This window comes from Tribolium castaneum, chromosome 4 (assembly GCF_031307605.1).
Source record: "Tribolium castaneum strain GA2 chromosome 4, icTriCast1.1, whole genome shotgun sequence".
In the NCBI taxonomy this organism is placed as follows: domain Eukaryota; kingdom Metazoa; phylum Arthropoda; class Insecta; order Coleoptera; family Tenebrionidae; genus Tribolium; species Tribolium castaneum.
Window position 1 is genome coordinate 6,695,083 of NC_087397.1, and position 15,329 is coordinate 6,710,411.

Genomic DNA, 15,329 nt, shown 5'->3' on the forward strand with positions numbered 1-15,329 from the left:
TGCTATGCCTTGTTGACTGGTTATTTATCAGCCTAATTTATCTCCCGTGGCTATTACCACCATCATCATTTAAAATCACTTGGTTCTCGAATTTTTGCTTGCAGGGTAACTGTATTTCCATTACCGTGTAAAAAATGACAAAAATTGTAAAAATTGCTCGTGACACACTTACGACTACTTAACACTTTGCTAATGGTGACATGTAATTACGGTAAGTGTCTGTATAAATTATAATATCGTTATGTGATATAATAAGTTTGGCCAAGTGGGTAAACGTGTATTTTGACAATTATTTAAAATGGGTATTTACGCTGGGAAATATTTTCCGTCCCACACGCTAGTCCTTTGATGTTGAAATGATAAATTAAGAGTATTCAAAGGAGTACCACCCAGAAGCTAATCACCTTGTACAATAGCATCTTCAGTTGAATTCACATCTTTAACGCATTAAAGTATGAAAAGAGGCCCAGCCATGTGTCTTAAGACGGCCGCAATGTCCGACATAGTATGTAAAGTGTTAGAGTGTGGCCTAGCAAGGGCCGAAGGGTTGACTCATTTCCTGACCAACGCTTGATTAATGATGTCTAATAACAACGCTCTGGGCACTCAACTTCAAAACCGTATTAGATTCATAAGGATTGCGTTTGACGCCTCGCCTGGAAAAATCTCCCAATCAGCCGAATTTGCTTCAACCGGGCAATGTAACTTACATCAACAAAAGCGCATTAGTGTAGCGGCGGATAATTCGTTTAAAAGGGTTTCTAAATTAGCAGTTGATGACGGCAGTGGCATTAGTGATGTTCAGTCATTCCCCGTCATCCATGCCGATGTGTTGCAACTCGGATTTTGGCTGTGTGAAGATCAAAAACCGTTTGCAATTCTCACAATCGATCAGACAAATTGGAAGCAACGTCATGGCGGAAAAAAAACGGTACAATAGTTGGTGCATGTTTAAGTCGTGTGCCCCCGTACATGTGATGATTGATCTGACGGGCGATGTGTGAGTAGATTTTTCGAAAATTTTAACGATTTCTTGGGGAAATCTCTTCCGACCATAGGCGGGGACGGGACACAGGTGATCGATAGATGTTCGAAAATGAATTACTGCGCCTTTTCATGCACTCGAGTAAAACAAAGACAGAAATGCCCGCTTAAATTAATTTTTAGAGGGATGCCAGGTAGGAATTGACGCTTCTATATAAACTGTGTCAAGAAGAAAAATAAAGGCTAGACGTCGAACTTGCATGCTATGATTGCTTTGCGTAATTTAATCCCCGTTAGAACTTTTTTCATTACGCTTTTAGCTCGGCTTATTTACTTTATTTTGTCGTTACATTTTTTCGCTTGGAATCAATAAACTGGGCCCAGTCTAGTTTAATTGTTTACAGAATCAGCCACGAATATTTTTATTTTTAAGATGGTGTTTTGTCGCCATTTTGGTGCGCTCGTACTCCCTCATCAAGTAATTATTTACTCTGAGAGCATGTAATTCATTAGAGGTGGCCTAGAGCTAGTCGAAAAATCTAAACTGTGCCTAAATAGGCAAGGTAACGAGACTGTGTGAGCGTAGAATTCGTCGTGAAGTAATGATGGGTTAGAGTACAGGTCCGGCGTCTTAGATTAGGCCACGAAGATAGTTCCATGCGGTTCCTGCACGCGTATTAGCTGCAATAACACATAATAGCCCCTAATAACAGTGCGTGCTGTTGAGTAAGGTTTCCATTGGCCGTCGAGGCGATCATATCAAATCGACTATTTATAGTATGATGGAGAAAAATTATTATTGGTAGTTTGGTGGCGGCAAATAAGTGGTTTGATGTAAGCTGCCTTCTGCCAGATCCTCACGACTCTAAAATCATAGCTCGGAGCTGAACTGGGCCCCGCCAAATTGCTGTCAGATGCGACTTTGATGATTGGGTGTGCCGAGCCGCGTCTTGGCGCTACAAAAACACGCCTGTCAATCTTACTACATCGCGTAATTGCGTGCAGAAGCTAATTTGCATTCTCTCTTTTATTTTAATTCTTCAACAAGCCAAGACATTTTTTACACAAAATTCCAAATTTGACGACTAAATTTAAGCGCTCAAAATGGTCGCGGATTCCATAAGCGTGACACATGGCCACATTACACACTGCTCAACAACAATTCATTCTAAAATGGTAAATCGTAAGAAAATGCCAAAATTTTTAATCAAAATTTTAAATTAAAAATTAATGTAGTCAATAAACTACTTAACAAAATTATGAGAACTGTAAGTATACGAGTTATAGGTACGTTTTCAGTGATAAAAATAAATTTTCTTTGCTCTACAAAGTGATTATTGACTAATTCCAATTTGTCGTGCTAATAAATTTAAACCGAGTTTATGATTTACAATAACCACTTTAGTAACAGCCATTTTTATTTTTAGACAAGTGGCAATTTTTATAGGGTCAGTTTCTATCATTATTTAATCAGCAATTAAATGCTTGGTTAACTGATCACGTGACCAAAATGAACCAATCACGTTTTCATTTACGAAATTAAATTTTAATTAACTTTTAACAACCCATTAAATTTTAATTGAGCTTTACCGGCCCTAACTTCTTCAAAAGTAAATGTAAGAGTTAGTGAATATTCTGGTTAGGAAAGTTCTGTTCTATTTATCATCTTGAGAAGTGTCATATTTAAACCACCCTAGACAACGTCACAAAATATCAGAACCAAATTTCATATATTAGTAAGTACCTACTTATAATATTTATATTTTTTTGCTAATCTCTTAGAATTAGCAGATCACTTTTTAAAACAATTATTATTATATATATTTTTTTGAACCCAACTTATATCCTTCGTCATAGGTATGTTTAAAATTTCCAAAATATTTGTTGTTTTTTTTTTTATAAGTGGTAGTCTGACGTTGAAACCTAGACAGTTAGATGGTCGATCAAGGAATTCTAAACCATTTTTATTCTAGAACAACGATTTTATGAGCAAGATTGTTGCTTTGCAAAAAAACAGCAAACTTTCGGCAAGTTTTTCGATGTGTTTTATAATTTTTTTCTTATGTTATTTAATTAACAACTTGGTACAATACAGGCTAAACCAAAAGTGAAGCACAAAATTTCTATATTTGTTATTAGTCATTTTTCAAACAAATCTTTGAATAGTTAGTTTTTTAATTTTTTAGTGTTACATGTTGACATTATAGTGATATTTATGATGTCATTCATTTTTGAGTTATGACGTTAATCTCATTTTTTGTAATGACAACTGAGGTTATTGATTATTGCTTTAGATACTACACATTTTTATTTTTCTGCTAATAAAATTAAAAATTAAATAAAACATAAAGAAATAAATTTATTAAAATAAAAAATATTGACAGTCAAAAATATTATGCTTTTTTTGTTCTTGACTTATTTTATTGGCGGCAATTAGTTTTTTATAATTTTTTAGTTTAATAAGCATAAAAACATTTAATAAAACTTATGCACGAAAAATAAACAAAAAACAACTACTCCCTTATAAAATAAAGCACGAACAAAAACATAAAGCACTGTGTACAATACTCTCAATAACTTTTATTTGTTTCACTTTATTTTTTCTTTTTTTAAATTTTTGCTTTATTTTTTTGAATTTTTTTATACATACTTTCCAGACATATTATAAAAATCTGTATTATCTGAAACACACAAACTAAAAGAGATCAGTTGTCTTTAAAAAAATTAAATTAAGCTGTTAAAGAATTAAAAAAAAAACTCATAGCAAAGATATGAATTTTGTGCGTAACTTTTGTATGTATGTATGTTCTCGTAATGCTTCCACTCAACTATGAATTAATATAAAACTGAAGCAGGAATTTTGTTTGTCCATTTTTAAGCAAATCATTTTTTAGTCATAAATAATCAAGTACATAACTATTTATTTTTTTAATGTTTGTTTGTCATAGTCATCTTGTAAAAATCTTAAAGAATCTTTAAAACAACGGTCAATTTCCTTTTTACTTTTAGTCGAATGCTGTTCTAATTATCCTTTAGGAATATAAAGTTTTATTAGTTTATCACCGTATAACTTATGAATTTTTTTAGGCTACTTATTACAAAAGGTTTTATTTTTTAGCACCGCAACCAAATTCAATTTTCTCTTCCAGAGTAACTATAACTAATATATTAATACACATTACATCAATTTATTAGTGTTTCTTTAATTTAATCTACCTTATCATATAGATGGCTCATCTGAAGAATAGTGGCTTCTGACAAATTTTAAAATACTATAACTTTTAGACTATATAAATTACTTAAAAAAATTGTAAATTGGGGCACTGATTGGTTTCTGATATCGTCATTATAGGTAGTGATCAATTTTTTAATTTTTTTCAGTGGCACACATTTTTTTTTCTATAAGTTCTGTGATTTGGAGAGTTGATGATTTATCATTTTTTTGAATAATGAACATTTAAGTAGCTGCTTATTCCTGGGAATTTGTGTTGGAAATTATGGTTACAATAAAATGCGTAAACAATTTAGAACAAGTTTTTATTTCACATCAACTTTTTTTAGATATATTTGATACAAAATCAAAATCGGATCACTAGTAGCAAGACTTCGTCAAAGCGCAGAAATGAAAATATTATTAGATTAGTTCATTCTACTTCTTCAAGCTTGATGGCGTCTGATACGTGGCTGTCAATTAATATTTTTTCCTCCAAATCAATCTCTTGTTCAAACTTGGCATTGAGTGGTTTCATCAAGTCGTTGCGGTCTTTATCAAGCTCCACTTTTCCGCAGACAACCCTTTTTTCCCTCTGTGTCGCCAATTTAAGAATCTGCACAACCCCGAAATAGTATTCGCGTCGTCACCGCAAAAATTATGGGTGATTTATCTCTCCGGCGTTGCATTCAAAATAAAAGTCACCTAAATCGCTTTTTATTCCGCGCGCTAAACTCCCTTAATTCTTAATTGCTTACTGAAGCAGTAGTTAATTTAATTTATATTTGGTTAAGCAATAAAATCGGGCCGCACCAACTTGGAGGGTGAATGCATGATCTATGTCCTGGTCAGGGCCTGTGGAAGGGTGGTAAGAACGCGGTAGTCCAAGACATTAATATTCCCGCACTTGCTGCATGTGTTGGACACGGTTTGACCACCAGTGTCCACTCGTCGAAGTCATTTTTCACAGTGCAACTCCCAAGGGACGACTGTTATCCCAAACGGAGCCAAAGACATAATTATTCAAAAATATCGTGTTGTGTGTGAAGAGTCCAGACTTGGAAATTGGCTGGAAGAGTTTGGGGTTTTTCGTTCGGTTTTTGTGCGCGCTTGCAGCATTACAATTTTAAATGAGAGTCTGATTATTTCGGAACATTAAAATTTTAGACATCCGCCACTGGACGCTCGTGACCCGGAAGTATAAACGAGAAACTGCGGTTGCTCAGCATGCTGTAGTTAGTGCAAACTTACGACTTACCCCATTCTACTCGTATCATATTTTTAAGTAATGACCAATGTCCCTCCGAGCCCATCTGACGCCGCAATTTATCTCCCTATTGTCAGAAAACCCAGCTTTAATACGCAAATACTCCCAAATTTGTTGCGCCCACGAGTGTCCAGGTAAAAACCTGGAAAAAATGGTCCAATTTCCGGCCGCTAATGCGTTTTAAATCGTCTGTCGGAATGCAGTTGAAGCTACTTTTCGATAATTTAATCGGCGAATTGGTAAAAGTTTGTCGGAGGCTTGCGATATTTAATTAAGCAAGGACTCAACTCCAAGTTCTCGTGCTCTTTATACTTCATAGTGGCCATCTGTCGTAGGGCTAACTTCTTGGAAGACATTTGCATAGTAGATGAGGTCTCGCGTACAGCCTCTTAATGCGTCATATGCCGATCCGAAGAATGTCACCACGATGCTTGAATATACACAAGAAATATTTTCGGATAAAATGAAACTGAAAAGACAGGAATCAAATCTCTCGGCGATGAAAAATATGCATCGGGTGGCAGATGGCTCGGAATTGCAAGGGGTAGGCGCCAACAGTCACTGCAACGAGAAATGTTTTTATTAGAGCTAATCCAGTGATTGATTGTCTTCGGGAAGATTCACTAAAAGAGAATTGCTGAAGGTGATTTATATTTATAACAGACATGTGAGCCGGTTTAATTAGAAATCAAATAAAAATTCAGATGGGATGTTTTGCTTTTATTAACCCAATCTTTCTACTTTCTGGTTTAAAATGACGCACGTAAGCACAAAGAGTTTAAATAATAATAATAAAACAATCGTACGGACAAGCTTACAACTCTTAAGAGTAACTGTTGAGTACATTTTTTGACCCAGAACAACAGGAGTGAAGAATTTTTATAAACTAGATAATTAATGTTCAATTTTGTTAATTTGATTTTAAAAAATAGAGTAATAAATGACCCAATCTTTGGTACAAGGCAATAGCTGCTTACAGACGGTTGCAACATTTTCTAAATTATTTGACAATTTTTTTTGTATAAAAATATTTTTCATAATCTTTGTCTTTCAAGTCTACAAAATTTTCTTTAAAGCTTTCTATTGGAATTCATTTCTTTTAAATTCACTCAAATATTTCGTTGTCAATTTCTACACCTACTCTAGGAATGACCATCATCAATAAGGACCGAATTTTTAAGAAGTTACAAAATTATGTGTTAAAAAATGTACAAAAACAGAAATTAGTTTTTAAAATCTGGTGATTTCGGATATATTTTTATTAATTCTTATTACAGGAAAATTTAAAACATAATTTTTATGCGAAAAATTCTATTACAGAAACAAACAAACAACACGAACTAAGTTTTGTCAAAAACCTAAAATTAGCTATTGCACCAAAAAAGCTGTAACGAAGTTAATTAACAGTTGAACCAATTTTTTTTACTAAATTTGTTGTAAAATTATGTAGTTGCTTTTTGCAAAAATTTATCTCAAAGTAGAAAATAAACTCACTGTACTATAGAAATTCATACTAGTACTAAAATCAGGCACCTTTGCATAAACAATATATTAAATATTAAAAAAAAATTAAAACATTCAATTTTTTGGCTTTGCGTCTCAAAGATTATTAAATTGTCTAAATAAAAACATAACTCAAAATTTTTAAATGCCTAACTAAAAAGATTTTTGACTTAATTTGGTACATTTTGTGAAGGAGTTTTGCGAAAAATTAAGTTTTTGTTGAAAAACTTTCGAAATTTTTGAGTTTGAACACAAACTATTGGCGAGAATTAATCTTTATCAAGAACAAATCAATCTACAATTTATTTATTTACGATTTTTTAACCAAATGTAATAGAAAACTTGTAATTTTCTTAGAAAACACCACAATTTCAAGTAGTTTGGCCGACATTCATAAAATAATCAAAGAACAATTTTTTGCTCAGTTTTAGTCGCTGTATGACTGGTCTGGTTTACTGCTGGGAGTGTAATATCTCTTCTGATATCCAATGACAAACGTTTCACTCGTCTTGCAATTTTTTGTGCACCAGATAAACAAATAGGAGGTGATTTTTATAATTATATTGGTCAATTACTCATTTTTGAGACAAATGAGACACTAGTGAACCAGTTTTAGGGACGGGATTTTGCCTAAGATGTAAATAAAATTGTTACTTTTAAAATAATTTATTTTTTGACGAAAACATCCTTTTTTTTAAATCTGTTACACAACAACAAAGAATCTACACTGTCGTTACAGAACAATTAATAATTACAATTTATTATAATAATTAAAATAAATAAACTTTTAATATCAAAATTAACAGTTGGCGAATAGTGTAATTTTGCCACTTCTACGTAAATTATTTTTGTATCCAAAAAATCATGGCTGATACAAAAATTGTTTAATATCAAACGTAAATTTTTAAAATTAATTTTTTTTCGCGGCTTATTCACGAGAAAAATCAAAAAGACAACATCAAAGAGTCAATATTTGTTATTTACATTGCTTGAATTAAGAGAAGAGCCACATTTTTCTGATTAAATCGTTTTATGTTTGCGCTATGTAACTTGTTTTAAGTCGTACTTATGTTAGCATATTGTCAGCAAACTACAAATATTTTTTTTGACTTTTTACGAGAGCTTGGCCGAGCGGCTGGGGAAAGTTTTTGGAGCAGACTGTACGAGTAGTTGCATTTGCCCATAATTTTCAATAATTTTCAATGACTGGAATTAAACTTTCTAGCTTATAAATCACAAGTCAGAATAATATTGTTTAGTTGGCAGAAAGCCTGTAATACATAAGAGAAAATAAAATGTCGAGACAAATGACTATAGCTCAGTACGTGCGTTCCACTCTTCATTACTCTTCCATTTCGCTTCAATAATTTCAAACAGTTTATTCGCCTAGAAATTATCCTTGTCGGCTCGAAAATAAAAAGGCCTAACTCAGGTCACGACTTGTTGAAAATTAGCATAATGTATGTAGCCAACACATAATAAAGGCATTTTAACAGCCTAAACAAGTTACATTACATCTTTTAATTTCCATACAATGCATACCTACCGGGCTGTAACTACAATTATCAAATAATCTCTTCAAAACAACCGAAAAACGCCGAAACCGATATTTTTCTATTAAGATTAAAATTCCGGTTCCGGTCAATTAAAATCTCGCCAATTGCTCCCGTGTTAAGCACATTTTTAATTATTTTTTGACACTATCTTAACTCCGATCGAGCAACGAAAATTAATAGTTAATTGCCTCAGGTATGCACGCTAAGCCCGTGAAATAAAAATTCGTATTTCGACCGCTTTGTCTATAAATTTCGCATAAATGCGAGAGGAGACTCGTATATTTCGACTGGTCTGAGATAATTGCGAAACTATAGCGCAACATGTGGGGACATTTATAAGTGGAAGTACCAGGTAGAATACGGTCGCAACCGCGTAATATTATACTAGAACAACTGCTAATGTTTCAGGCTTTAATTAAATGAAACGTGTTTTTATATTTCCTCCATATGGGGTAGACAAATTAGATGGAGCAGCAAGACAATTGGACGCGCTGCAAAAAATTTATTCGAGGTGGACGTCCAGGAATCTGGCACGTTTATGAAAGTGAGCACAGGAAAAAATTGACTGGGCCGGTAATTAGGCTTTAAAATATGTCGCTACTTTGTTGTAATTAGATACTAATAACAGGTTATTGGAAAGATAAGTATTAATCAAATGTGTGGTGGAAAATTGATAAAAATGGACAAACGATACTAATTATTATGCTATCTCCCATGAATATCTAATGCCAGAAAATGTCAATAATTACTGGAATTTATCGTAACTCAGGCTGGAAGGGAAAAATTACGCTTGATTTTTTTTTCAATTTTACGAAAATTTGGGGTTCACTGTTAGGTTCTCGACATACAAAACCAATTAAAGACCGATTTGTGTTTGCTATCTTTGCTCTAGTTGAGGGTAAATAAAAGACCAATTACTAAAGTTTAATAAGATAAGACATTTATTGTTGTTCTTTTCCACGACGGTATTTTCAGCCGGAACTGTTCAAGTTAGTGTAAGTCTTGTAAAAAAGAAAATGACAAAATTGGTTCGAAAAACAAGCATCTGGCTGTGACATCCGGTCTGGTAATGTCACATGTCTTTACAGTTTTCACGAGTCATTTGAAAGTGTAAAAAATGCAGGAATGAGGCTAGTTGGCGTTTTGTTTTAACTATTTTAAGGAAGAGCAATGTTTGTACGGTAGTTTTTTCGGTCGTAATGGTGCGTGTTGGTACATTGTTGCGTTTATCTTTCCAGATGGTAAAATATTTCGATATATAAATACGATCCATTAATCATGTTGGGTGTTTAGCGCTTGTGTACCTGTGCGTCTTTGGGCTTTGATAGTGCTCGGTGCACATTTGTGAGCTATTTGGATTCATACGTTTAGGTATCTCCACATACAAATGATGTATTTTGCTCCGCCATGAAAGTCTCCAGTCGCAGAAAAGATAAGTTTATTGTTGGCGAACACACACTTCATTTCCCTGCTCCGCGCTCTTTATCTCACCGCTGAGTTTATCCATTTCCTCTCGGTCCCTCTCCCTACAGCCATGGTGAGACAACACTTTGCCATTAGATTTGCAATTCGAATGCTGAAACTTGCCTTTGTGGCGGTTATTTTGTAGAACTAACCGCATGAAATTTAACTTAAGTTATTGGGAAAAGAAGTTACAACGCGTCCCATTTACATACATTTTGTAAAACATAGTTGCGGGGAATTTAGTCGAGCGCCAGATGCAAGAATTAACTGGCGATGCCTTCGAAGGACGAGGCCGTAAATCAACACAGGTTCGGGTCCTCTGTGCTTATCCCACCTCGGAAATTTATGAGCCGCAGATATTGACAGTAATTCGTGTAAGACTGCCATTACGGAGATTTATCGATACATAATTCTTCTGTAACAATATTTGTCAAGTATTTAACTCTGAGTGGCAGAAATCAAGCCATAGATCATCTCTTTAGTCAACATGTCCAAGAGTGGATTTTGCCGCAATAAATAACTGGGGCACGCGTTACGTACAGGTGGTTCATGATGGATTGCTGCCCGATGACCAAACAATTATTGACCTTTCAACACTTACACTTTTAAAATATTTATACGCTACAATCGCCAACCACATCTAATCACTCCATTCCACACAACAATTAGCCACACAGACTAGATGCATTCTCCTATCTCCCGGCTTATTCCATTTTCCGAATTGTTTTGTGATTTTCCAGCTCAGCTCCTGTCTTCTGTCGCTCAGTTATTAGTATTTTGTAGACGTTATTTATGCTCTAGGCCGTATTTTAGGAAAATATGTTTGATTATACACAGTGACCCAAAAATGTATTATGTCATGATAATAAATGGTTTAATGATAAGATATTATTTTTTGTGTGAATTACTTTTAAAAAATAAAAACCAAAAAAAAATTACAGCTTTAGTTTTAAAAATTAATAAAAAATATAAACAACGCTGTTTCGATAACATTATTACTAGCTTCGTCTCAAACAAGGTCTAACAGACTTGTTAATTAAGTTTGATTGATCGGAATTACTACAGGGTGTTTACAGTTTACTTCTAATTTTTTTAACGTTTTATTTTGCTTATTTTAAATAACAACCTTTGTTTATTTTATATGGTTCGTTCAGAATTAAATTAGAAACATTTTTTTTATTACAGCCCTAACGTAAATCCTAACACATTCCGAATTATTTGATAAAAACTTGTTATTTTATTGACTTTTTTAGGGGCGGTTTATAGAAAGCTTCATTGAATTTAAAGTCGTTGTTAAAAGTTAACACCGCGAATGGACCAACTATTTGGCTTCAATTTAGTCATATGATCAATTAATGACGCATTTAATTGCGGATTAAATTAATGACGCTTTTATAAACCGGTTCTTATTGACTTATTTTAATGACAAATTTAATGAATACATTTCGAAAATGGTTATTACACTGTTTCCTTTATTGTTAATCGCTGCAAAATTAAAAAAAATTGTTAACACAATGCTATTGAAAATCTTAACACATTCGGAATTAATGGCTAAAAACTCATTCTGTCAATAAAACATGACTGTAATGATTATTATAAGTTGAACATGGTTAAAGTTTTTGGCAAATAACTCCGAATGTGTTAGGAATTTCAATAAAGTTGTAAGAGCAAAAAAATGTTGCTTTTTTAATTCCGCATTAAACGAATAATAAAAAAAATAAACAAGGTTGGAACCATCTTCAACTTTTATTTATTAAATTTGTCAGTAAAATAGTTGACAAAAAAAGTTTTTGACACATAACTCCAAATATGTCCAATTTTACGTTAGGGTCGTAATAAGAAAACATGTTTCTTCTTTAATTCTGCATCAAATAATATAAAACTGAACAGGGGTTGCTATTTAAAATAACTAAAATAAAAGGTTCAAAAGTTTAGAATGTTTGGTAGTAAATTGTAAACACCCTGTAGTAATTAAGTTCAATCAGACTTAAAAATCCATAAGTCTGTTAGACTTTGTGTAATACAATACACAATATTTAGCTAATTTATAAAGTAGCTAATTGTACACTTTAACCGTATTATAAAGATTTGAGGCTGCAGTTTTAGAGGTGTCACTTATTTTGATTGTGACTGTACGTAATTTTATCGTCTTTAAAAAAGCACTGTTTCTATTTTTATTTATTTTTAAATCTAAGACTGTAAAATCGATTTTTTTGGTTTTTATTTTTTTTACAATAATACCTAAACCGATTTAAAAAAATCTTTAGGGGCATGTAAGAAGCTAAAAAGGTATCTTCCTTAAGTAATAACTTAAATAAAAGATAATTGAGCTACAGAAGAACGGAACGGGGCTGAGCCACCCTCTATATCGAAATTAAAATGCACTGAATATGAGTAGGTAAGGTAGTTTGTGAAGAAAATAGAAAACAGTTTAATTTTTTGTGGATTTATTTAGAGAGTTGGGAGAACAGTTGGGTTTGTTTTGAAGTTGTTTGGCGGCTGGGGGCAGCGTGCGCTGGCGGTCTCAGTGGGCCCTCTTAGCCAGCTAGAAATGACCTTTTTAACTGTAGGCGTTGGAGTGTCTAGAGGGTCCATAGGAATGGGCGTATCAGGAAGATTGAGCGGTCCCCTTGGAATCGGTCCGTCCTGAAAGAAATCATGTCGCTGTTTTGTCTCAAACGCTTTCACCCCCCGATTATAATCTGATCGAATTTGATCTTAATATTTCAATCCGGGTTGGGAAAATCGAATTTGTATCGAGGCCGTTAATTATTCAGGCAGAGATTGATTGGTTATGCTGCAACACACGTAAAACTGATATTAGAGCTCGTTCGGGGAGCGTAACGCTTAAGGGATGTCCCCGATGTCCACTTCAATATGGGCAGAGGGTGTGTGGAATAACCGTGCGATATTTTATGCAGCATATTATTTAGATTTATTAAGGCAATAGCGGAAGCGATATAAGAACTGTCGCGCGCGCTTCCGACAGATTGATGACGAGATATTGAAATGTTTGGACAAATTTCGTGTCGAGTCGTTGAATTAACTGCAAAGGCGAGTCGGTAAAGCGAGCATAAGTTCTCCACTTTTAAAGCTATAAAATTATGCAGTTAATTGCTTATGTCTCTCGGAGCGTTAAGTTTCCAGAAGCCGCAAGATGAACTCCGTAATGAATATAACCATCTAAATCTTGCGATCCTCGCGGTTTTTTCCGAGTCATCATGCTAATCAGCTGATGCTTTGTCCCCCGAAAACCGAATCAAACACTATCTCATTAGCAAATAGGTTTTCCGGTTCTAACACTCTATTAATTTCCTTAGTAGGAATTAAGTGTATTGGGCTCTTAGGCAAATCAAGTAGATGACGCCTGAGAAGCCGCAAGCATTATATTAATAAATTTAAACGGGTAGGGCTCGATTCTCAATTTACAGAGTGTCTCAAAAGTGCCCGAATTGCGCGTATCAATTACAAGTGGGTGTCGGCCGATGAAAAACTCCAATAGGGTCCGTTTACCGACATTATTTCCTCGCTATTATGGCGCTAATAAACGATTAATTCGAATAAACGCTCAATTTTCAACATAAAGGGCGCTCCGAGCAAATATAATTAATCTGTTGCAAAGGCGCGTGTAAAGCGGTGTAAAGAATTACGATGAACTTGGCGTTTCTTTTGTTAACATTTTTCACGCTCAGACCTATTGATAACTTAAAACAAAAATACGGTGAACACGATTCGGAACAAAACCTCACACATATTTACTTTTTCACGGCTTTGATGGACGCCGACTCCCAGCGGGTGGCAAATTGTTACAGACGGGCAATATATCAAATGCGCCGGTCACCGGATTCAACCAACTTCGCCCAAATTCGCATTTCAGAACCTGTAATTACACGGCAAATTTTGGGCATCTCTGAGAAACGCTTTAATTGAGTATTTTTCCTGCAGGAATGCAGGAATGTAATGTTGCTGAAACGTCGTCCGCCGGGATTAGAATCTTGTTGGCGTGTAGCGTTGTCTGGGAGGCAACACCGCTTCCAGGCAGAAGTATAAAAACTCCAGTTCTTGTGACGTGAGATGGATCATTTTTCAAATCGCTTGCGGCTCAGCTAGGATGTTTTGATGCGGGTCCGCAGCACGGCGTCCAAGAGGAAGGACGTTTTCCTCTCTCGTTCGGCGTTCCTCCCTTGCGCGATAAGGACGGAGCTGTTGTCGTCTTTTCCCCGTCCGGAACTCCGTTCGGAGTGGAAACAGGGTCGCCTAACAAAAACCCAAGAAAAATCGTCTTTATAAAGATGATAAAAGCACGTCTTTGCATGTTATGTGACAAACACGGAGTGAGTGACTGAGATATTCCACGAGACGTTTCATTGTTGTTCACTTTGTTCGATGACGTTACCACGATTTAAAACCGGGATTATAAATGGAACATGCTTTTGTATGCCAAATATACATTTTTAACATTTGAATCATGCATGTTTCATAACGTGCTTTGTGTTTCGAAAAATGGAAGCTTACACAGGCTTGAGGAAATATCAATGATTGGCATTCAACGAAGCGGCCGCAAATAAAACGGTAAAAATCGAGCGATGCTGCATTTTTTACTTCGGCTGCATATGAATGAGATTTTTTCAATTAAATCACCATTTCGAACACTCGCAAGCTGTCGCCATCTAGGCCATTTTCACGTCAAACTGACGCTTCTACCCCCAATCAGGCCAGAAATTCAAATCATTTCTATTACCACTTTTTCACACAAAGAAACAGAAACAACCACTCTATTAAACGGCAAAATTATGCCAAATGTCTGGACGCACCTACACTCGAAAAAATTTCGAAATACTCGTAGTGTGCTGTAACACTCTAAATTTTAGTTCACATCAGCTTAAAACTAAAAAAAACTTAGCCAGGTTCGTTCATTGGAGAAAATGGTCTTTATACTATATAAAAGTGTATGCTCAATGTTAACATGGCGAAAACTTTGTGATAATTACTGTCCGAAACCTAAAATAGAAATATAATGTAGGTAAGTATACTTCTATTCAGGTGCGGACTGAACCAAACGTAAAATAGTATCATATAAAATTCACATCTTTGTATAAATCATTCTTAAAAAAATTCTTGGACAGGTCAATATTTTTTTTGTAAATGCTACATTTTGAAATTATAGCAAATAGCAACATTTATGACGATACTGGTTTTTGAGTAATGAGTAGTGACGTAATTTTTAAATTTTTTAAATAACAACCGACATTTTTATTTATTGTAGTAAGTAGAACCAATACATCTTTATTTTTCTGGTAAGTAAATATAAATAAATAAAGTAAACTAATAAAATTAAAAACCA

At 34.4% G+C, this 15,329-nt stretch overlaps 1 long non-coding RNA gene across 1 annotated transcript; it reads right to left on the minus strand.

Annotated features, from left to right (window-relative positions):
- Positions 1-12,415: 12,415 nt before the first annotated feature.
- LOC135265868 (uncharacterized) lies at positions 12,416-15,023 on the minus strand. The gene is made up of 2 exons (XR_010333721.1): positions 13,745-15,023; positions 12,416-12,631 (listed from the first exon to the last, which is right to left on the minus strand). It is a non-coding gene; the product is annotated as an uncharacterized LOC135265868 (long non-coding RNA).
- Positions 15,024-15,329: the final 306 nt, after the last annotated feature.